This window comes from Notechis scutatus, chromosome 5, assembly GCF_049901735.1.
Source record: "Notechis scutatus isolate UNSWTSFEM ecotype Mainland chromosome 5, rNotScu1.2, whole genome shotgun sequence".
In the NCBI taxonomy this organism is placed as follows: Eukaryota; Metazoa; Chordata; class Lepidosauria; order Squamata; family Elapidae; genus Notechis; species Notechis scutatus.
Genome location: NC_142013.1, coordinates 102025555 through 102051452, shown reverse-complemented (window position 1 = coordinate 102051452; position 25898 = coordinate 102025555). Strand labels below are relative to the sequence as shown.

The 25898-nt window shown below is 39.9% G+C and overlaps 1 long non-coding RNA gene across 1 annotated transcript in view; it reads right to left on the bottom strand.

The window, feature by feature from the left end:
• LOC148130598 (uncharacterized) overlaps positions 1-25898 on the bottom strand; it is a 39673-nt gene that overhangs the window by 3241 nt on the left and 10534 nt on the right. Inside the window, exon 2 of the long non-coding RNA XR_015749932.1 lies at positions 1502-1630. This is a non-coding gene — a long non-coding RNA (uncharacterized LOC148130598). The remainder of the gene's footprint in view (positions 1-1501; positions 1631-25898) is intronic.

The window sequence follows — 25898 nt, the reverse complement described above, 5'->3', positions numbered from 1 at the left end:
GAACCTTGATAAATACAAAGGAATTAAAATCCAATTAATAGTAATCTTTTTGTTGTGCCATATCCATCATCGGACGTTGGCGATCATGTTGGCGATCCTATTTTTATTAACAGCCACATGAAAAAATGCTGCTGAGTTTTGTCCAAATCAGTCCCTTAGATTTGGAAGCCATGATGTTGTCCTTCTTCTGCCTGGACCTAGTTTGCCTTCAATCTTTCCTTTGAGGATTAAGTGAAGTATGGCGTATTTTTCCGGGTGTTGCATCACAGGTCCAAAATATTCTAACTTTGGCTTTTTTTTATGGTTTTGATGATTTTCCTTGGCTTTCCCAGGTGGTTTATCACCTCCTCATTTCTGATTTTGTCAACCCAACTTATATGTAATAGCCACCTGTAAATCCATATTAGAAAATGCTTCTAGTCTCTTCAAGTGACTTTCTGTCAGAAACTCTCTACTCCGTAATCACACACACACACACACACACACACACACACACACAATTACAAACTATTCTAAAAATACAAGTTCACGCGTGCAAGGGCTAAATTGATTAATGATATATAAAGGCAGAGATCTCTGTAATGGTAGTTTAATACTCTGACGATGTCAGCAGAGGCTGATGAAAGCTTGGTAAGTACAATAAATATAATTTTAAATTCCGGAGATTGCAGGATATCTGTTTCTTATTTTACACACACACACACACACACACACACACACACACACACACACACACACATATCTCCCTTCAATGTGACATAGAGCCAGATGTTAATGCAATAAGTATCTCTTTATTATAGTAGGTTCAAACTCATGCTGATTAGAGCTCGCTCAGATTCTGTCAGGAGATTTAAATTCATTCATTACATTGTGCTATTAACACTCATAATCTTTTAATCAGCCATTTTACACATTAGCTTTCTTTTCATCACAAATGCCGTTGTTCACCTTGTTATCCTCCACTACAAGAAAATACATATCTTGCAGCTTGATCCCCTTCACAGCTTCGACCAGATTTGCTAATCCAAATGAGACAGAAAGTTGAATCAGCTCTCAATATGAAATAGGACAGCTGATTTCAAATATTTCCTCCAAATTACAATATTGGATGTTCTTTAAGGGAAACACACAGTGATTTCCACTAAGCAAGAGAAAGCCTACTTCAGGGATGATAAAAATTTACTTTTCACAAAAGGAGTCTACAGTAATAATGCATTCAATTCTATTTCCCAGAATGTTTCTTAAGTATGTTAATAAAGTCTTTATTGTGTCTGCTTATAAAAGTTGCCACCATTTCCCATTAGAAAGTCTCTGTTTATTCATCAAACATTTACTGACAATGACTGCTGGGAGCTAGCTCAGATCTTTACTCCATTACACGTTTGTGGCATCAAGTGCATTAATTATAGATATATTACAATATTCAACTCTTTGAGGAAAAATTAGATGATCAAGGCTCATTTTCCTTGACAATAAGCAAGTTAATGAAAATACTAATTACCTGATGATGGAGTGAGGCCTCCAGGATTGAATGCTGAGCATCTGTATAAGAATTGGTGGATCTAACACTACATATGAAAGGCGGGAGCCTGTAAAGGCTACACAACAGTTCACAAGGTTATCACACGCTCTGTAATGACAGACGGGAGGAAGAGAGGATTAACAGTGCAAATGTTCGTGGGTAATGATAGCAGAAGCTGTGAAGTACTGCATGAAACCTGAGTATTTCTTACTTTGATAGGGAGCAGGGGTCTCCAACCATGGTAACTTTAAGTCTGGAGGACTTCAACTCCCAGAATTCTGGGATTTGAATACCACCAGGCTTAAAGTTGCCAAGGTTGGAGACCCCTGATATGGAGTACTCATCTCTATACATAGGTAGTCCTTGACTTACAACTACAACTGAGCCCCAAAATTCTGCTTCTAAGGGAGGCAGTTGTCAAGTGAGTTCCTTTTGCCCCATTTTACAACTTTCTTGCCATAGTTGCTAAGTGAATCACTGGAGTTGTTAAGTTAGTAACACAGGTTAGAGTGAAGTGTCTTCCTCTTTTACTTTGCTTTTCAGAAGGTTTTTTTAAAAAAAGGTAACCACATGATCCCAGGATCCCTGTAACCATCATAAATATGAGTCAGTTGCCAAATGGCTCAGTTTTGATTACGGGGATATTGCAACTGTCCTAAGTGTGGAAAATGGCCATAAGTCGCTTCTTTCAGCGCCATTGTAACTTTGAATGATCACTAAATGAAAGTTTGTACGTTGAGGATTTACCTGTACAGGAGAAACAGAGTCCACCTGGAATGAAGACTCTTTAAAATGCACAGAGAGGGATCATATACATTTCCCAAGGTTCTCTTCTTGGGGGAAACAAGAATGCCAGGAGAAAGGATAGTCCAAAACATAAACAGTGATTCAAGGCTATTTTGCACAGCAACCTTAAGTTTCTCCTGTGTTGAAAGCCGGTGGAAATGTGTCGTTTTTAGAAGTTCTCCATTATTGAAATGGCCCCTGAAGTTAAATTTCCACACTGGTAAGGATGAAAAGGGAACCACAAATTGTTCAGGACCGCAACCATCACAGTGAGGACAAGGAAACACACAAAAAGACACACTTTGCTTTGCCCTCTTTCATAGGGGGGTTTAATGCCCCCAAGCTAGCATATCCTGCATGCTTTAATTTGCCTTTTATATCAGATGTGCCCTATTGATTTCTTCATTGTATGTTTTTATTCTGAATAATTCAAAGGCAGTTTCACATACACACACAGAGAGAGAGAGAGAGAGACGCACACGTGGCGGTCAATGGCATGAGCAAAAATTTTAAGATAATCAATTGAGCCTGGCCTGGCAACGAGCTTCTGTCGATCTCCCCTGAAGTGAGAGAATAGGGGAGGCCATGAGGTAAAATGACAAAACAGCCAGTCCTAGCAATCCTCAGATGTATCGACAGTGTTTTTATGATGGGAGGCCAGATCCATAGTGAGGGGCTATAATGCCTACTAATAGTTCACACTTATCCCCCAGCTGAGCCGTGCAAATTTTTGTTTGATGTGCCTTCGTTTCAGTCACCTCCCCAATCCTTCTGCTGTGTTTGTTACGTTATTTAAAAACTGCTTTCCCTGTGACATGTACAGGATGTTCTTTTCAGAAATACAAATGGGAATCAATCCTTTAGCCTTCAGGAAAGCTTTAAGGGGGGGGGGGGAATGGGGTTTTCCCCTGAGTGTTGGACCAGGACGGTAGATGAGCCCCTCTTCAGAATAGTCTAATGAGGAGTCCTGACTATAGAGCAGGGGTCTCCAACCAGTGGTGGGATTCAATTTTTTTTTTACTACTGGTTCTGAGGGCATGGCTTGGTGGGCGTGGCAGGGGAAGGATACTGTAAAATCTCCAGTTAGAGGTGGTATTTGCTGGTTCTCTGAACTATTCAAAATGTTCCCTACAGGTTCTCCAGATCTGGTCAGAACCTGCTGAATGTCACCTCTGTCTCCAACCTTGGCAACTTTAAGCCTGGATGATTCAACTCCCAGAATTCCCCAGCCAGCAAAGCTGCCAAGGTTGGACACCCCTTCTATAGAGGACATTGTTTGAGGCCCTGGCTTGTGGGTTTCATTTTTTTTTCACTGATGTTTTCAACTTGCAATATTGTTTCTTGAGGTTCTATTTGATATATCCCACCCAGAGTCATGGTAGCTATAACATTTCTATAGAGCGTCCTCAATTTAGCAATCATTCATTTAGTGAGTGTTCAAAGTCACAATGGCACTGAAAGAAGTGGCTTATGACCATTTTTCACATGTACAACCATTGCAACATCCCCATGATCCGAGATGGATAGAAAGATATAGACAGACAGACAGACAGACAGACAGTGAAAGAAATGATAGATAGATAGTTAGTTAGATAGATAGATAGATAGATAGATAGATAGATAGATAGATAGATAGATAGATATAGTTGGAGATAGATTAGATAAGAGAGAGAGAGAGAGAGAAGATAGATAGATAGATAGATAGATAGATAGATAGATAGATAGATAGATAGATAGATAGATAGATAGATAGATAAATAGATATAGATGGAGATAGATTAGATGATAGATAGATAGATAGATAGATAGATAGATAGATAGATAGATAGATAGATAGATAGATAGATAAATAGATATAGATGGAGATAGATTAGATAAGATAGATTAGATAAGATAAAATAGATTAGATTAGATTAGATTAGATAGATAGATAGATAGATAGATAGATAGATAGATAGATAGATAGATAGATAGATAAGAGGGAGGGTGGGAGGGGAGAGAGAGGGGGAATCTGGAGTAAACCTTGAATACTGCAGCATTAATTTTGGAGTCAGTGCAAAAAAATGCCTAGAAATCACTTGCTCTGTGTCATAATTCAAAGTTTAAAAATCCTTTTAAAAAATCTCACTTTTGTCCCCTGGGACTAAAAAGAACTAACAGAATCATTTAGTTTGAGATTATGTAGTACAAATGACATACTCTTTTTTTTTTTTCCAAACTGTTTCTCTCCAGCATATTTGTTTCTTAATATTCTTCCCACTTCTGGGGAGGTTTGAAATAAGACTGTCCTTCCCACAGACACTTCTGCTTCCTTCTGAACTTACCTGTTACTACTCATTCTGTTCCCTAGAAAAGTAGGCTGCTTAGTTCAGTGAGCTATTTTGTAATGACAAGCTCCAAGAATAGGAGCCACCATAATTTATAGCTGTCAGAATTGTGCATGATTTGCAGGTTACATATTAAATTTGATCAGAAGTAGGTCAGTCTCCAGGAATTTTATCTCCCAACTTTCTCTTTCTAGTGCTCAGATGTTTTATATCTCACTCATCATGAGAGTGCCAGAGTGTGTAGTGTTGCTCCAGGCTTTATGCAAGACACCAGATGTAGCCAGTGGTTTTAAAGTACGTGCTTTTTCAGTGTTTGCTCGAAAGACCGGAGTTGGAATACAAAATTGTCCTGAACTCAGAAAGAGGCCTGTTATCCAACATGGCAAGAAAGATGAGTATGTAGAAGTATAGCCTAGAATATTTATTTATTTCATTTATAGAATGTGTCGGTCTTCTCTGAGAAGCTTCAAACTGGCATCAGTGTTCTGACTCGGCCGTCACAGAAAAAGATATAAATTCCCCGCAAAGAAAAACGCCTTTTTATTTACACATTGGGAATAAACTGCATTCACCCACAGAGAGTCCAGGCAAGAGTTCTACAAGAAGTTAACTGAAACAATAGTCCTTATCAGCTCATTATGATAAATGCAAGGCTGGGAGCTCCTAGCTGGGAGGCTGCAAATTAAGTTAGTTCAAACAGACAGATAGACAAACCTCAGTTCTGGCAAGGCCGTCTTTGTTGCACGAAACACACAAGGAGCAAACTTTCCAGAAATGTGAAGGGTTGTCTGTGACAACCAAACCACTCCCCTTCCCTCCTATTTATTCCCCAGCCAGGGAGGGGCCATTCAGCATCCAAGTTTGTTTTGCTTCCCGAGCCGGCTCATTGTCCTCTGTTGTTCACCTCTCCTATCTGCTCTGCGCATACCCGCATCTGGAACAGGCCCCAGCTGTTCCTCTTCCTCATTCATCTCTGACTCAAAGGCAGCTGTCTCTCTGGCTGGAAACGTTTGATGGCCCTGGCTTGATCTCTGTGTCTGACTCTGAGCATCCATCAGAACCTTTCTCAAGGCTCCAGAACTGGCCCAAGTTCTTCCCGAAACCTCATCATCATCTGAGTCTGCTCTGCTGGCAGCTCTGCTGGGCCACAACAATGAGTCTCTGTTCTTATTTTCATGTCATTGTGCAAACAAATATTAACTGTGTCTACATCTCTGAAACCAATAGGACCATATGACCATGAGTGAGACAGCAATATCTATTTTTGTTTCTAAGAAATGTCTCCGTGGACATTATGGGTTATTTCTGGAATACACAGAAAGGAAAGTTATGGCATGATCTTAAGCAACGTTTTCCACAAACATGGGTCATTTAATTCCATTAGCCACTCAGAATTGCCTCAAACCAAAAGATGGTCAGCAAATAAATTTAATAATAAATAAATGACATTTATTCCCAAATATGTTTAAAACATAGTACGGATGATGTTATCCTAGTTTGGGTAATGAAACATCTGCAAGAAAGCAAGCAAGCTCAGAGAACACCAAGGACCCCTCATATTTAAAACTGTATGACTGCCTCACCTCAAGATACCTGAGCGACAATATTTCCCTTATACATTATCTCTTATTAAAAAAAACATGATTCTGTGACAAGAAAATTTAATTATTTTTTAGCTTGCTTTGTGCACAGAACATCATTTCCTATTCCACATTCAGCACCTGTGGCTGGATTTGAAGACAAGCCACAGCTACAAGCAAACATAATTGTATAATTCAGTCATCTGGGCTTTTGTGCCCATGGAGAACAATCCTAGTTGATGCATGTTTTGGGATTGCCAGGGGCCACTGATGGACTCTTTTATTTCTTTCAATAGACAGATGTTAAATAAAACTGATCACCATGGGATAATGATAAATGCAGTGAGGGTGAGACTGAATTTGTAAACAGTAATATCTTTACGGTCTTCAAATCACTGCAAATTGCTAAGGATGGCGGATCTTCTTTGACTTTCATAGCCCTATAAGAAGAGTGCTCCCACACATGGAGAACTAAAAACCCACATCTTCTACAAGACTTCATATTCCTTTTCTGATATCTGGAGATAGAACTGGGGGGAAAAACACTGCTTGAAAATTGGTACTGGTGTAATAACCTGGGGCACAAAGGCAACACAGTCAGATAATCAGTAGGAGTCCCTTTATTAGCTCCAACTTTGCCCCCAATGTCCAGGTTACATTCTGGCTGGAGAAAAACTCTCCCAGGAACACCCTTTAACTGCATGGAATCAAGTCCAAAACATGGTCAACAAAAACTGTAACTATAAGTCCAATTAAGGCAAGATGATATAATTAGTCCGGCAGGACAGGAGCAAGAATTCCTGACATGAAGGCACAGCAATAACTCAGCATGGTTGGGAAGACACCAGGAACACAGATAACCAAGGTCAACACAAGATAAACTCATGTTTGTTTCCAGCAGCTGCTGCACTCAGCATGCATCTCTTTTAAACTCTCTTCCCAGCTATGGCTAATGAAGGAAATCAGGGCCCTTTCCTCCCCCGTAAGCCATGCAACCCACGTTGCTCTCTTCTCCATTCCTCCCTGTGTGCCCTAGGATGAAGAGGGGGTTGGCCTGGGTCTTCCCCAGAACTCCCTCTCCCTTGTTCTACCTCTTCCCTGCTCTGACAAGCCGGACTTTGCCCTTCCCCAGTTTCCTCCATAACCAACAGAGCCACACTCCCACTCCCTGTCAGCTATTCGTCTTCCTCCTTGGATTCAGTCTTTGACAGGGACATGATAACTAAATAGTTTAAAATTCAGAGACATTCTGTGAGACAGATGGTAGGAGTGGTGCCTAATGTCAATTATGGACTTGCTTGACTGAAGGAGAAAGGTAATCCTTCACTTATGACCACAACTGAGCTCAAAATGTCTGTAGTTAAGTGAGACATTTTGCCTCATTTTATGACCTTTCTTACCATAGCTGTTTAAGTGAATCACTGCAGTTGATAAATTAGTAACCTGGTTGTTAAGTGAATCTGGCTTCCCAGTTGACTTTGCTTGTCTGAAGGTCACAAAAGGGGATCACATGACCTCAGGACACAGCGACCGTCGTAAGTATGAATCAGTTGCCAAGCATCTGAATTTTGATCACATCACCATGGCTGCAAAGATCCTAACAGCGAAAAATGCTCATAAGTCACACTTTTCAGTGCCGTTGTAGTTTTGAATGGTCACTCAATGGTGAATTGTAAGTCAAGGATTACCTGTAGTATGTGTCAGCTTTGGAAGTCATATTTTACTTAGAAGCTTCCACGCTGCCACATTTTGGTGCCTGGGAATTTGAAAGGGGGTAATCTCATAGTGAGGTGGAAATTTAGACATAACAACATTCTTCTGCACCTGTTATTCTGCACCTGCTAAGGGGTGGCTAGAGGAATGTCTCCAGTTGGGATGACCGGTGATTGGACCCAGAGATGGTATTCAGCAGGTTCTGACCAGTTCTGGAGAACCAATAACAGAAATTTTGAGTAATTCGAAAAACCGGTACATACTGCCTCTGACTGGCCCCGCCCCCATCTACTGTCTGCCTCCCAAGTCCCAGCTGATTGGCTGGGTCTTCTTTTGTTTCCCTACACAGGAGAACAGAGCTGGAAAGCAGGTTAGTGGGGTGGGGAGGGAATAGAGATTTTGCATGAACCTTCTCCCAGGGGTGGGGAGGGAATAGAGATTTTGCAGCATTCTTCCCCTGACATGCCGATCAAGCCACGTCCACCAAGCCATGCCCACAGAACCAGTAGTAAAAAAAATGTAAATCCCATCACCGATTGGACTATGTGATAGACTGATGGGTGCAGGGGATGGGATTTTGATTTTCAATTACAAAGGAAAAACCTGGGACTCTCAGATACAGGTTTTCCCAGATGTGCCAATATGACAACTCTAATAAACCGGAACTTTGAGAAAATGCCTGTGTCTCAGAGTTTATTGGGTTGGAGTTTGTTACTTGGAATGCTGACAGTACAATTACAGAGAAATGAATGTAGAACGATAGTGGACATTTTCACAGCTACATTTGGTGTGACACATAGACAGATCATCCATCGATAAGCTGATTACTCCATTCAATGTGATACCACATTTTTTTCAGTTGTAAGTGCAAAGAATAGGGAAACAGAAGAAACTTTTAAAATAATCTATTTCTCCTCAGTGAAGGAGTTAAAAATGGAAAGGCAAGTCAGGCTGATCTGAATGAAGAACGTAGGGGTTGATACATAGACTTCAGTTCCCTTCTATGGGGGGGAAAAACTTGTTTTTTTAATGCCAGGTGGCATTACACTCATATCAGTGGTGGGATTCAAATTTTTTTACTACCGGTTCTGTGGGTGTGATTTGGTGTGCATGGTGTGGCTTGGTGGGCGTGGCAGGGGAAAGTTACCTGCAAATCCCATTCCCTCCCCACTCCCGGGGGAAGGTCACTGCAAAATCCCCATTCCCTCCCCACCCCACTAACCTGCTTTCCAGCTCCATTCTCCTGTGCAGGGCAACAAAAGAAGACCCAGCCAATCAGCTGGGACTCGGGAGGCAGAGAATAGATGGAGGCGTGGCCAGTCAGAGGTGGTATTTGCCAGTTCTCTGAACTACTCAAAATGTCCGCTAACAGTTCTCCAGAAGTGGTCAGAACCTGCTGAATACCACTTCTGACTTATATCTTGATAATTGTGTTATAAAGTAAGTCCTGTTAACACCCCCACACACCCCCCACACACGTGAAATGAGGAACAGGGATGGTGCCTTAAAGATCAATAGATTATTTTCTTGTCATGAAATGATTTCACTGATCTCCTAAGGCTCCATTCCTCATTTTATACATTTCAGCGGGGGGGTTTACAGTACTAATAAATGTAGTAATGTTCAGAAAAATCCTACTCTTCTGAAGAAGTATCCTGGCTATTTCCTGACCTTTCCTGACTTCTCGTAGGCTTCTGAAGAACTTCAGTTTCCTTCAGCAATGCTGACTCTTCTTTGGAGGCCTTTCAGCTTTTCTGGCAGTCTTCAAGTCCCTTTGGCAGTCAATTGCATTTCTCAGTGTGAGGCGCATCCATGGCTCAAGTATTTTTATGCTGAGGATAAACTAAACTTTGGCGAACACGATTGATTCATTGGGGAAATGATAGTTTCTTTTAGTTTTGCTGGTTTCAAGTTAAGCTTCCGTTGAACTCAATTCACCCCATAGCTGGTATTTATAGACTACAAGATGGTTCACTTCTCTTCATTGGGCATCACATATGACAGTTCAACACTGTCAAACTGTTTACTAAGTATGCATTACTATTACTATTAATCCTCCCTTCCTTTCACCCATCTCCTCCCACTTATGACTATATGACTGTAACTTTGTTGTTTGTATCCTAATGAATTTTATTGACTGTTTCCTAGTATGATTTTTTTAAAATATGACTATTTTTTATAAATATTTTATTTTATGCATTACTATTACTATTAATCCCCCCTTCCTTTCACCCCTCTCCTCCCACTTATGACTGTATGACTGTAACTTTATTGCTTGTATCCTAACAATTTTTTTACTGTTTCCTAGTATGATTTGATTGCTTATTGTACGCTATGACTATTAAGTGTTGTACCTGATGATTCTTGATTATTGACGGATGTATCTTTTCTTTTATGTACACTGAGAGCATTTGCACCAAGACAAATTCCTTGTGTGTCCAATAACACTTGGCCAATAAAGAATTCTATCTGTCTGTCTGTCTGTCTGTCTGTCTGTCTGTCTGTCCGTCCGTCCATCCATCCATCCATCTATCTATCTATCTATCTATCTATCTATCTATCTATCTATCTATCTATCTATCTATCTATCTATCTATCTATCTATCTAAATTTTTGTCTGATGGTCAAAGAAACTAGCCATTTGTGAAGACTGAACATTTTAGTGTGGGGTTGAATTATCAAAGCTTGTGCAAACAAAGGATATGAACTACAGCAAAAACAAAATCAGAATGTCAAAATTCAAAACAATTGAATACTTTTTAAGAGATTGTTGCAAAGCAGGGTGTCAAAGCAACACCATGCTACATATAACGTTTTCAGTTAGTATTTATTCAGTCAATTTATACCATTCCTTTTTGTTCAGACAAGCACTCAAGAAACCTTAGTAAGAGACAGACAGCAAATGTTATAAATATTTGGTTGGCATATTTGCTTCAGATGTTGGGATACAAGTTGATGAGGATGGCATTTATATCATGATGTTAGCCACTCATATCATTGTATTGAAAATAAACTCTCTCTCTCCCCCCACCGTATCTATCTATATATTTGTGTGTGTGTGTGCGTGTGTGTGTGTAATATAGATAGATAGGTCATCTGATCAGTAATGACAAAGATAATTATAAGACAGACTAACATGCTTCAGGGACTTTTTCTTTCTTCCTTCCGTGTCTATCTCAAAAACGTTAGCAGAAAAATCTGAAAGGCTTGTTATTCAGTTCTGTGTTTTGTAGGTGTATTCACACTCTGGGAAGGAACTGCCTAGTCAGCTCAGCTGTGCTTTGAGCCGTGTGTAAAATATTTTTCAAACACCATTTTCAGTTAATCTGAGGTGTTTTTAAACAGCAAAGTCCTTCCAAATCAAGAGTTTTCCTCATTAGAGATCTTTAACATACTACAATTCCGTCTTTGTTAGATGTCCTGCCGAGATGACAATTTGGTATCCTGACTTTTATTGATAGCATAGCTGGCTAACTGAAATGTATAGAATATATTGTCCCATGTGATTAAGAAGAATAAACTGATTATTATTTTTAAATGGAAAATATGGCATAAATATTGGTTAAAACCTAGGCTGGGGATGAGATAAGGCCAACCTTATGTGAGGATAAGGGCCTGCTAAAGCACTTGGTACCAAAGTAAATTATAAGAGGGGAAAGCAGTAAAAAGGCATTATACTGGTTGCTGTCAGTAATTAATTAACGTCCATGGGGATTCTCAGTCATCCAGGCCATGGTTGTCCTAAAGGTGCTTTTAGAAACAGCAACAGTAACTTTCTTTACTTTTCCTTGAGGATGTTTCATTTCTAATCCAAGTAGCTTCTTCAGTTCTGACTGAATGATGAGGAATGGAAAGATTTAGATTTTTTGCAGTCATCTGGTCATTAGTACTCTCTCTGAGAGCCGTTGAGGCCCCTTGAGGGTTTATCTGTGCCCTTCAGACCTCAAAACCCCCAAAGTGGCCTCAACAACTCTCAGATAAATGCTAACAATCAGATGATTGCAAGCAATATAAATTCTTCCATTCCTCACCATTCAGTCAGAAATGAAGAAGCTTTTTGGATGAGAAGTGAAATGTCTTCAAGGAAAAACAAAGAAAGTCCAGCTGCCTTTTGAAAAAAGCACTTTTGCGACTTCTATAATTAAAAAAGTATTTCTACTATTTCTATTTTTAGGCCCTTCTGTCATTCTTGCTTTTTCTAACTTGTTTCTACAATTCTGATTTTCCTGGGGGGGGGGGAGAGACTTTTAAAATATATCTGCATTATGTCTGTGTGCGCATGTAAAATAACAGGTAAATAAAGCTCATTTACACCACCTCAAAGACTCAGATCAAATAAAAATATAACATTCAAACTCCCCCAGTTTCTAAACTGCCATTCATTTCATAAGATTAATCTAAGAAATTGACTCACAGCCTATTTATTATAGAAAATTACCCAAGAATGGTTTCTTGTTTTATTTCCCTAATTTACCAAGGTGGAAATTGTCACAGAAAATGATGATATGTGATAATCACTTGACTCAAGAACTTTTAAATAATTGAAATATTTATGATTTTCGGTGTGCCAAATGTTATACCACTGAGAAGAAAATGTCTTTCCCTGTCACTTCTAAGGATGTAATAGAGGAATAGTGGTAATCAAAATAACACAACTACGGACTTGATATGACAACGTGCAATGGAATTAAATTTGCACAAAGATGTTCATTTAGTTTTATAATATGCAGCAAAACTAATGCGGATTCACAGTTCAAAAACTGTAGGCAGACTTTACAAAGTTTGATGTCCAGCTCAAAAGATTATAGACTACAAAGAGGTAAAACCTATTTAAATAGCACGAGGATATAAATAAATAGGATTCACTATGTGGCGATACAATCAGAGATAAACAGAAAATTCATGATCTGTGGGGAGGGAGAGATTAAAATCCAATTTTCAAATGTTTGACAGGACAATCTAATATTCATGAAAAGATCCATAGAACTAAAATTAATGATCAGATGTTCTTTTTATTTTTCTTCTCACAATGACAGCTACAATCTATCCAACAATACATTGATCAATAAACAAAAAAAAGTATTTCAGAGATGTCACCAATCCCATGAACCAATAATCCATGTAAAACGGGAATGTTTAAAAGTTATGAGGAATGCATTCTGACAACATACGACCATTATGAATGAAAACATTTAACAGATTAAAAACAATCGTCCGTGGGAAATTAAAATGATTTTTAAAAAGTACACAAAAGAGCTATCAAATCCAAGTAGGTTTTGAGCAGGGGTGTGCTTCAAAAATATCAGCAACCGGTTCTCTGCCTGTTTGCTGGATGGGCATGGCCATGCTGGGCGTGACCTAGTCGGCTTTCTGCACCATGGTGAGGGGGGGCCTGTTTTTACCATCCCCAAGCTACGGAGGCTTTCCTTGAGCCTTCGGGAAGGTGAAAACGGCCTCCCCTGGGCTCTGGAAACCCTCCAGAGGCCAGAAACAGGCCCATTTCCTGCCTCCTGAAGCCTCCCGGAGGCCTATTTTTTACCCTCCCGCAGCCTCCACGCAGGCCCTGCACTTCCCTGGCATCCAAATGAGTTACATGGGGACTCCTGGGAGGGGAGGTGTAGGGTGGACAGGGCCACCAGGGGTGGGATTTGCTGGTTCGCTGAACTGGCCATAAAATTAGCTATGGGTTCATATCAAGTCTGTAGTTGTGTTATTTTCAGTACCACTATTCCTCTATTACACCCTTAGAAGTGACAGGGAAAGACATTTTCTTCTCAGTGGTATAACATTTGGCACACCGAAAATCATAAATATTTCAATTATTTAAAAGTTCTTGAGTCAAGTGATTATCACATATCATCATTTTCTGTGACAATTTCCACCTTGGTAAATTAGGGAAATAAAACAAGAAACCATTCTTGGGTAATTTTCTATAATAAATAGGCTGTGAGTCAATTTCTTAGATTAATCTTATGAAATGAATGGCAGTTTAGAAACTGGAGGAGTTTGAATGTTATATTTTTATTTGATCTGAGTCTTTGAGGTGGCGTAAATGACCTTTATTTACCTGTTATTTTACATGCGCACACAGACATAATGCAGATATATTTTAAAAGTCTCCCCCCCCGCCCCCCCAGGAAAATCAGAATTGTAGAAACAAGTTAGAAAAAGCAAGAATGACAGAAGGGCTTAAAAAAGTAGCAGCCCACCCCTGGTTTTGAGACCAACTCTCTCATCAAAGATTCAGAGACGGTGCCCATATCATTTTTATCAATAACGTCACTCTTGTCTAATTTTATAACCAACCCCCCCTCCCCCCCATTTCAATTGGTCACATTCTCCAATGTTCTCTGTAACTGTTTTCTGCCCATAACCATTTATAAATCTTCTTTTTTTTGCAGTCATCGACAGGGTTGCATGAGAGAAGACACCAGTATGCAATCAAGCCCTTTGGCCAACTTAAAAACAACACAAAAACACATCAGCTTCTAATCCTAAAGGTTCTCCGATAATTTATGCAGAATGGAACTGAGGTAGCACCGGCTTTATCGGAGATCCCTAAAGGGCATAAGAAGTCATTAAGCCTAATGCTTGATAACCCTGGCTTTCAATAAACCAATGCTGCCAAAACTGAGAAAGCCCAATGTAATTTAGAGCCCATACATGCTACCGGGTATTCTGTCTTGCATTTCATTTCCTCCCATAAACTGGTTGTCTTTCCTGTTCCTTTTTCTCTTTCACTGTTGTTTCTCTCCTTAGTGGTCTATTGTCTCGGAACTACAGGCAGTCAGAAAAATAAGTAGATGGGGAGCAGAATAATAGTGTAAAGCCACCTGATGGGTCTTCTGGATTTTTACAACCCTAATAGGATAATTCCAGTTTATACTTTTTCTTCTCCTTTTCCCTTGACTTTCCAAATGTATTGGATGAAGAGCAAATCGGCAGATATGAGTGACCCCTTTGCTTATCCAGAAGCGCAGGAAAAGGCAAGACAGAATAACAGAGTTGGAAGGGACCTTGGAGGTCTTGTAGTCCAACCCCTTGCGCAATCAGGGCACCCTATACCTCTTTAGACAAATGGCTTCCAGTCTTTTTTTAAGAACATCCAATGATAGAGCATTCACAACTTCTGAAGGCAAGCTGTTCCACTGGTTAATTTTTCCCATGTCAGGTAATTTCTCCTTAGTTTTAGGTTGCTTCTCTCCTTGATTAGTTTCCATCCATTGCTTCTTGTCTTGCTTTCTGGTGCTTTGGAAAATAGGTTGACCCCCTCTTCTTCGTGGCAGCCCTTCAAATATTGGAACACTGCTATCATGTCACCCCCAGTCCTTGTTTTCACTAGACAAGACAAATTCCTGCAACCATTTTTCATATGTGTTAACCTCCAGCCCAGTGGCGGATTAAGGCTCACAGGTGCCCTAAGCACCGACAAATCTTGGTGCTCCCCTCCTTTGAACATACTGGACAAACAAAGATATATTATCAACTTTGTGGTGCCTCCTTTGGGCCTGGTGCCCTAAGCACATGCCTAGTCTGCTTAATGGTTAATACACCACTGCTCCAGTCCTCTAATCATCGTTGTTGCTCTTTTCTCCACTCTTTTCAGAGTCTCTACATCTTTTTTTATAGAATGGAATGGAATGGAATGGAAAGAGTAGAGTAGAGTAGAGTAGAGTAGAGTAGAGTAGAGTAGAATAGAATAGAATAGAATAGAATAGAATAGAATAGAATAGAATAGAATAGAATAGAATAGAATAGAATAGAATAGAATAGAATAGAATTTTTTATTGGCCAAGAGTGATTGGACACACAAGGAATTTGTCTTTGGGGCATATACTCTCTGTGTATATAAAGGGAAAAAATACATTCATCAAGAATCATAAGATACAACACTTAGTGAAAGTCAAAGGTTATTAATAAGCAATCAAATCATATTAGGGAACAAATAAAATAATATAAATTGTAAAGGTACAAGCAACACGGTTATAGTCATAAGTGGGAAGGATAGGTACTAGGAAGGATGAGAGGAATAATAGCAATACAGTCTTAGTAAGTAAATTGACAGTGTTGTGAGAATTAGTTGTTTAGCAGAGTTCAGGAAAAAACTGTCCTTGTGTCTAGTTGCTCTGGTGTGCAGTGGCCTATACCGTCGTTTTGAGGGTAGAAGTTGAAACAATTTATGTCTAGGATGCGAGGGGTCTGTAGATATTTATAACAGGGTGACCAAAATTCGACGCAGTATTCTAAGACTAAAACCTTTGCTGATTAAGGGGTCAAATGGCTGAGAGACTAAACCTGAGATCTCTTGAAGAACTTTGCCCATAGTCTTAAGGAAATGCAGGCCAAGTCCATCTTTGAGATAAGCCTAGGTTACCCTCAAAGTGGCATGCAAAAAGAAGATCAGAAATTCTATCATGCCAATGTTATACTAGGCAGAGTGACAAGCCCTGCACCTGGTTGCAAATTTTGAGGAGAGCGCGCACATCGGAACATGCATACCTACACCCATGCAGAAAGTGTCAGCGATTTCACGCATGATTATTTTTTCTTTACCGGGGTAAGCTTGTCATTTATGTTTCTTCCTGGGGCATCCACATGTCTTGGGTGGGATTTGTGCAGATGGTTGGAGCAGCTGAGCCTCTCTATCCTCCAACAAGGTTGGGCAAATGCCCGTGGTCACCAGCCAACCAGATCTGTGAGGCAGGCTGGAGCATCGCATCTCGAAAATACGCTCGGCGTTCCCACTGAACAAGCGGCACGATTGCCTAGTTAGCAGTTGTTTAGAGAATAATGTTTGCTTGCTTTTAATGCAAGGCTCAGCCAGTTTGTTAGCAAGGAGCTTGACAGCAAAGTCATAACAGATGGGGGTTTAAATTGCTGATAACCACTCCACTGAAAATTGCCACAGGCTTAGCCGTGGAATGGCAACACTTGAAATAAAGCTGGAATTATTTCACATATTTCTCTACCAGAAGCCAATAGTTTGTGAGTTGCAAACATATAAGGGAAAGACTGCAGTTAAAGCTACAGTCCTATGCATGCTTACTTTCATGCAAGTTACTCTGGTGGATGCAATTTACTCCTGGTATGCTTTAGGACTGAGTCGCAGAATCTACTTGAAGGCAAAGTAGGAATTATTTCACCCTTTTCTCAACATCAAAGCCCTATTTTTCTCATCAAGTCCTCTTGATTTTGTGGGTTCATATTTTAGCCAATATGGGTAGTCCTCGGCTTACAACAGTTTCATTTAGTGAGAATTCCCAAGTTACAACATCACTGAAAAAAGCGACTTCAGGCCGTTTTTCACACTTACGACTATCGTAGCAACCCCATGGTCATGTGATCAAAATTCAGACACTTGGCAACTTGTATGTGTTATGTCTTGGTCATGATGTAAGTTTAAAAATTTTAATTTTTTAAAAAAGTTTAAAAATGGATGGAAACGAACCAAGGAAAGAAGCAGAGGTGGTTATTCAGCAGGTTCTGACCAGTTCTGGAGAACCAGTAGTGGAAATTTTGAGTAGTTTGGAGAACCGGTAAGTACCACCTCTGACTGGAGATTTTATAGTATCCTTCCCTGGCCACGCCCACCAAGCCACGCCCACGGAACCGGTAGTAAAAAAAATTTCATTCCCACCACTGGAAAGAAGCAACCTAAAACTAAGAAGTGTCCCAACAGTGAGAGCAATCAACCAATGGACTAGCTTGCCTTCAGAAGTTGTGGATGGTCCAACACTGGCAGCTTTGCAAAAGAGACTGGAGAACAATTTGTCTAAACTGGTATATGCTCAAGCAGGAGGTTGGACTACAAGACCTCCAAGGTCCCTTCCTTCTCTATTATTCTGTCATCTTCTTTTAACGAGCCCATAATCTCTTTCTGGGTGGAGTGTGGGCAACCGAATGGAGCTAGCAGAGTGTTTACTGGCCGGATGCCTTTCCTGTCACTAAAGCAGAGTTTTGTTCAGCAGAGACATCCTCATTGTGCCCAGAGAGAGAAATATCTGCCTCTAACCTAGGATCGAACTCACGGCCTCCTGATTGTGAGGTGTCAGCTCCACCTCTAGGCCACCGCAGTGCTCACTTTATTATTCTATGACTCTATAAATTCTTTTTTATAGGAATATGGGCTCATGCAGCTCCTTCCCTCGTAGAAAAGAAAGGCGGAAGAGCAAGAGCTTTGTAAAATTAAGTGGTACAACAACGTTTTGCACTTTAACAGAGACTCAAATTAACACAAAGACTAACAATAACACCTGTAGAAATAAAAGAATTGATGGACAAGAACTTCTCCCAATTTTTAGTCACCATTGGCAGCGTAATGTCATAATTACATTCCTAACTACATGGTTACAAAATAGCAATAAATCTCAATAATATGCTGCCAATTATAGCCTCTCCTCCATGGGTGGGAAAGCTTTTGGATCCCTTTCACCCTAAAAAAAGGGGTGGGTGGGAAATAAAACGAAGGCAAAAAAAGAAAAAGATAAAATGAAGCTAGTTTTATTTTATGACAGTGCTATATTTAATGAATCACACCAATAACATGTTCACAGATGCCTTAGTGAACATTGCAAATGACGAGGATAAAAAAAGGTAGCAGACAAAGGAGGTTATTAAAAGAGACATCATGGAGTCATAATGTTGTAGACTTAACATGATTAAATAGAAATAACAACTTAGTAATTGTTAGATCTGGAGGTGTGGGCGCAATAACGGAGACGAGGCATCTGTAGTGACTCAACTCAACACTTTAATAGTGACTTCAGAACAGAGCAACAACAAGGGCAACAGCAGCTCTTTTATAGAGCTAGCTGCTGTCACAACAACCAATGAAATTGAAGTAACCGCTCTAAAAGCGTCCAATCGGTGATGGCCCGTTGTCAGCCAATCAGGTCAGCCAGAATCGGCCAATTGCGATTCGCTTATCCGCGGGCCAATCAGAAGTGCAGGCTTACAAGCCTGCTGCTGAAGTAAGCTAGTATAGTTTTTGACGAATGAGTTTATTAGTTCGTAACAGTAATAATATTCTTCATTTACTCACTCTCCTTCTTTCCTTCCTCCCTTCCTCCCTCCCACTCTCCTTCCCTCCCTCCCTCCCTTCCATTCTTCCTTCCTCCATTCCTTCCTTCCTTTCCTGAAAATACACAGAATTAACTTCTTTTCCTAGAATTACACTAAACTGTTTATTTCTTAAATTATCTGTCTACACTTTCCTTCCTTCCTTCCCCCCTTCTTTCCTCCCTCCCTCCCTCCCTCCCTCCATTCCTTCCTTCTTTACAGAGGTGGTATTCAGCAGGTTCTGACCAGTTCTGAAGAACCGATAGCAGAAATTTTGAGTAGTTTGGAGAACCGGCAAATACCACCTCTGACTGGAGATTTTTACAGTATCCTTCCCCTGCCATGCCCACCAAGCCATGCCCACAGAACCGGTAGTAAAAAAAATTGAATCCCATTACTGCTTCTTTCCTGAAAATACACTGAGTTATCTTTGCTTTTCTAGAGTTACACTAAACTGTTTATTTCCTATATTATCTGTCTCCACTATTTTGTGAATGTTCCAGAAATTGTTTTTTTTTATAAAGTTCACGTGCTCTCATCTTACCATTCAAGAAATATCCATCCTACTTCAAGTAAGCTTTGTCTGGGAATTCTAACTCAACCATAAATGTGGATTCCTTGAATGAAGCAGAGAAGAGATGATGTGGAGAAACCGCTAAACTCATTTCAGTTAAGATGACCATGCTGGACCAAACTAGGGAGCCCAAAGGTGAAAGGCTGTTCCTTGATCTACTAAGCTAAGGAAGTAATTTCATTTTTTCCATTAAAGAGCGGCAGAGGGAAAGATTGCTGTATGACCGAAAATGCACTGCAAATATCAGGGTTACCAAAAGTCACAAAGAAACCTTTAAAATAATTTAAAGTGGTGATAGGACAAGCAATACATTGAATTTGTACCGAGGCAACAGTGATTAACCCTTCACCTTCATTCTAACAGTACTTGGATTAAGAGAAATTGGAGTTTGTTGACAATGATTTTGATACTGCAAAACAAGATATACGATATATTTTTTTAAAAATCAACCACGCTGCTCTGGACAACATGTTAGAGTGACTGCTGTCTACTATATCTTTACTGTGTACTAGGGAACTTTAGCAGTGGCAATAGCACTTAGACTTTTGTACCACTTCATGGTGCTTTACAGCCATCTCTAAGCAGTGTTGCAGAGTCAGACTATGGCCCCCAACAATCTGGGTCCTCATTTTACTGACCTCAGACGGATGGAAGGCTGAGTCAACCTTGAACAGGTCAGGATCGAACCCTTGGCAGTGAGCAGTGAGTTAGCCTGCAGTACTGCATTCTAACCGCTGCACCACAACTCCTCATCTTTAGTTCAACCCTGTGATGTAACTCTCCAATTTATTATCTCAAGAGTTGGTTCCTACAGTATGCAAATCACTTTTCTAACCTTGAGTACTCATATGATAAGTACCGTGTTTCCCTGAAAATACGACCTACTCCAAAAATAAGTGTTAGCTTGATTTTTACATGTGCGCCCAATATAAGCCCTACCCACCAAATAAGCCCTAATTAAGACCTCACCCACTCTAGGGTGCATGGGTAAAAACTAAGCTAAGTTAGGGATGGGGGAGTGGAGCTGCCCTACCTCAGAAAGTTGCAGCCAGGCCTTGCACACCTCGGCCCATTTCTTTTGCAGCTGGCAAGGCTTTCCTGAAGGCCTCTGCAACCAATAAAAAGAGCTCAGGAGCAAATCCAGATATCCAAATATTATAGACCGGTACTGATGGTTGATAAGGGTTGCTGCCAGCATCCTAGGTATCGACCAAGTATCTGTTCTGACCTAAGCATCACAAAATCATGAAGCAGACTCCTCATCTTGATAAAACCCCTTTTATTTAGGCTAATGTGAATTCCTCTCATTCCCATCCAGCAAAGTCCTGGCAAACAGCCTTTCAAGAGTGATTTACAACTACAGACCTTTATCAGGCCTAGAGAGCTGCCAGGCCAATAGCTTCCAAACTCAACGCTGTAGCAGAAAATACTTGGCAAGGAGTTAGGAACAAATCTTCACCCTAATTAAATGAACTAATTGTCTCCTGCAAACACCACTTCCCTTTCACTCCTTTTTATTCCCTATGGGAGGGGCCATTCACCGTCCACCTTTGCCTTTACTCCTGAGTCAACCCTTGTTCCTTAACTGTTCCCTTCTCCTGGCAGCTCTGTGCATGCGCACACTGGGAACAGGCTCCAGCTGTTCTTCTGCCCCACTGATCTCTGACTCCAAAACCAGCTGATAACTGTCAGACGGCCTTGGCCCCATCTATGCCTCCAATGCAGAGCACTCGTCAGAGCCTTCCCCAATCTCCAGGACTGACTCATATTCCTCCCTAACCTCCTCCCTGTCCAAGTCTACTGGCCACTGGCAGGCCACAACAGTATTTTTTTTTAAATATATGATATAGTGAGTAGTGCAGTTTTTTGCAGTTCCACTGGTGTTATTGCAGGAAGCTGCAACTTCTTGATGTATTTTGTCAAATTCTTGGACATGGTGCCAAGTGCCCCGATGACAATGGATATCACTGTCACATGTTTCATCCATAATCGTGTAGTTTCGATGGCCAGGTCGCGATATTTTGTGATTTTTTTCCAGTTCTTTTTCTTCGACTTTGGCGTTTCCTGGTACAGCAATATCAATAAATAGTATGCTTCGGTTTTCAATGACTGTGATATCTGGTGGTGTTGTGTTCTAAATGACAACTTTTTCCACTTTATGTTCCCATGACATTATTATTATTATTATTATTATTATTATTATTATTATTATTATTATTATTATTATTATTATTATTATTATTATTATTATCATTTTGCTATAGAATTTACCTATGATGGAAAATATGAAGTAGAAAAGCTGGTCACTTGTTTATTAGGGCTATTTTTTTAAAAAAAACACAAAACAAATCCTATAAAAATAAAATGAAATACTCAGGCTAAAATTAATCAGTTGCAGTGATTTATAACAAGTGGCTCAAAGGCAGGGCATGACGTCTCAGCACACCAAAAGAGGGGGAAAACCCAAACCCTTCTTTACTCAAATTATTTGTTTTCTTCTCTCTAATGAATGTAATTCTAATGTACAAGTGATAACACTGGCATTTCTTTGAAATGTTGATTCAGTTTAATTATGAAAATCACCAAGGTATTTTCTGCCTGCTCCATCACTCCCTGTACAAGAATAATCACATCAACATCATTCATTTAATCTTCAAAGAAGAAGCCCATGTCCAAACACAAGCCTTCAAATAGCTTCATTAGTGCTATTTTTTTTTAGGCAAAAACACTTAGCGAGAAGCAAATGATTGAAAGAGAGAGAGAAGGAAAAAAAACAGTCATTGGTTTCTTCTCATTCCTGATCCGCCTGACGGAGATCAGGTTTCCATTTTCTGATTGTTGAAATTTGCATTCTTCACCCTGTTTGTTAAACAGCTTCCCAAAATTTCATGGGGAAAATATGGGAAGTTAAAAATCACTTCCCAAAATTTCATAGGTCATTGGCAGAGTTCAGGTTAAAAAAAATCAAGAAGAAAATGACCAAGAACTGGATAATGGTCTAAGGAAATATATACTTTGTGCCAGAGAGGTGGTATTCAGCAGGTTCTGACCAGTTCTAGAGAACCGGTAGCAGAAATTTTGAGTAGTTTGGAGAACCAGTAAATACCACCTCTGACTGGCCCCGCCCCCATCTATTCTCTGCCTCCCGAGTCCCAGCTGATCGGCTGGGTCTTATTTTGTTGCCCTGCACAGGAGAACGGAACTGGAAAGCAGGCTAGTGGGGTGGGAATGGAGATTTTTCAGTAACCTTCCCTCTGGAGTGGGGAGAGAATGGGGATTTTGAAGTATCTTTCCCCTGGAGTGGGATGGGAATGGAGATTTTACAATATCCTTCCCCTGCAACACCCACAAAGCCATGCCACGCCACGCCCACAAAGCCACACTGACAGAACCGGTAGTAAAAAAAAATTGAATCCCACCACTGCTATGTGCATATATAGGTATACACACAAGGTATGTATGTGCTATTAGATGCTGTAGATATATGCTATTGATCTACAGCAGGGCTGTCAAACTCAATTTCATTGAGAGCTGCATCGGGGTTGTGTTTGACCTTGAGGGCGGAATGGGAATGGCCAGGGTGGGCATGACCAGCTTGGTGTCACTTGTGTTGGGGGCACCGGTGGTCACCTGAGCACTCTGTCAGCAAAAAGGGCTGCCAAACTCAATTTCTGGCTGCGACAACCGCCTGCAACCCTCTGCCAGCAAAAATGGAGCTCGTGAAGGCTCTGTGTGGCCCTCCCAAGCTCCGTTTTTGCTGGCAGATTTGCTGTTTCCAGGATGGCCCTGTGGGCCAGATCTAAGCACTTTCCATGGGCTGGATCCAGCCCACAGGCCTTGAGTTTGACACCCCTGATCTACAGCATATTTAGCATGCAGATTTTATGCAAGATCTCTCACTAGGTACTGAATATATTTAAGCACCGAGTTATTTTCCAAAACGATGCAAGCAGATTCTGACAGTAAATTTACAGTAACATAAATATTTGTTCTAAAAAGCAAGCCAAAACTTTGTTCAAGAGATATGGTACAATAGATGAGAATAACTCAAAGATACAAACATGCATCTAGAAATGTGTGCGCCTTACATTTCTATGCACACTCTGGTTAATCACCTTGGAAGTTGGTGAAGGTTCTATTGAAAGTCGATTCTATTGTATCTGCTAACGTTTCTGCCCTATCTCAGCAGAGGCTATAAGGCAAAGGATGAAGTTGCAGCAGAAAGCATGAGAATGTTCTGATTCGCCCCCTGATAAATTATTATCTGTATTAAAAATTGCCATGTTAAGGTGGATTAGCCTCCTTCCTTCCTTCTTCCTAATTCATCCTACTTAACATTTGAAGGACGATTTTTAGATTGCTGAGTTTCTTGGTTCACAAGGAGAGACAAGTGTAACAGAATAACAAAGTTCAAAGGGACCTTGGAGGTCTTCTAGTCCAACCTCCTGAGCAAGCAGGAGACCCTATATATACCATTTCAGACAAATGATTGTCCAATCCGAAAATAAAACCGATCTTATATTAATTTTTGCTCCAAAAGACGCATTAGGGCTTATTTTGTGGTTAGGTTTTATTTTCGGGGGAAATAAGGTACTAAATGTGTGATGATCTTAACTGGGGCTTATTTTGGGGGCAGGGCTTATATTACAAGCCTCTTGAAAAATCACGCTAGGGCTTATTTTCTGATTGGGTCTTATTTTAAGGGGAACAGGGGTATGTGGTTTGTGTATACTATTTAATTATTTTTCACATATTTTTTCTTTATAAAAAATATACCTTTGGAAAAACCTACCAAGATTCATAATACATAATTCAACTTAATTGCCTATCAGCAATCCAGTGAGGTGAATATGAAACAAGTACAAATGCACCCATTATTATACTTAAAAACAAATCTTTTTTTAACCCTGATGATTTGCATGCAAATTAACTTGCACTGTTGAACTGAGAATGTACCACAGGAGGAATGTAATGCTGGTATGTAACAAGTAAATATATGTAGGTAAGGACAAATAGTAGTATCCACAACACAGTGGATAATGCACAATCTAAGAAGTGCTGAATCTTTAAGCAAGAATTTGGGTCCACTGGAGAAGACTTAATGTTGCTCACTCATTTTCATTAACCAACATTAAGCATATGGAGAATTTCTGTCCCTCTAAATTTGAAGAGGATAGGCCTTTTCAGTTGAGCTGGACAATAATGCTTCACCTTTATGATCATTCTCTTTTCTGCCTTCTTTTCTCTCCTCATAAAATATTTAGCATTCTCTTGAATGGCCAATCTGATTACCCTTACATGCCTTTTCAGATTTGCTGATGATGTCACAGAAATGTTAAACCAATTATGTTAAGTTAGCGCCTCCATTCTGCTTGACTTGTTAACCCAGGATCCGTTAGAACAGCATGGCATTTTTTTGTGTGTGTGTGTGGAAAGGCCCACAAGAAATGAACCTAAGGTACACTTTTGAAAACATCCTCTATTTAATTCTGCACATATTGAAATATGAACAGAAGTCCACAAGATGTTGATACCATGGTCTGATATGGAGAAGGAGCTATAAAGAGATAGTAAACTTGATTGTGTTATTACAACTGAAAAATGAAAAGATGAAAGAAAGAGGGAGCAAGTGAGCGAGGGAGGGAAGAATAAGTTATATGTATTTTGTATGTGTACGTTTTCATTCACACAATATTGGAGAGAATCAGCAAATTAATCAACTAAACTTGAGGAATCTATTGGTTTACCCCATGTACTAACGTTAAAGCTCTAGCATAATTTTCCTCTTTATTATAGAACAGATTTTTAAATTTTAATTGTAGCTTTATTTATATTTTCCTCAATCAAGCAAGATAATATGGCTTGTTTCTAGAAAGTGGCTTTAATTTTGATTTAGTTCTCCCACATTTATTTTGCTACTGTGAAAGCACATTTATATTGGTTGATAATTTGCAGGTTTACATACATATTATACTTCTATTAGTTCAGTGTTTACATTCCAATGATTTCGGGATCCAGTAATTTCTGCTATCTGTACACCCATGCAGAAAGCTTTCCATTTCCCTGGATATATTCCCATCCGACACATGATTATTGCAAGAATTAGGAGTCCTGTTGAAGAAAGTAATTAGGGACTGAATTGTAGGTCTAATTATCTTTAATAAAATGTTTCAAGTTGGTTGTGAATAATATAATTATGAATCATTTTAAAATTAATTTGTGTTGACTTAAGTTATCCTTGCACAACCTGGGGCTATCCAGATGTGTTAAACCACAAGGACTGTGAATTGAAGCTGAATCACCACTTCATGACACTGACAATATACTTGGTGTTATGA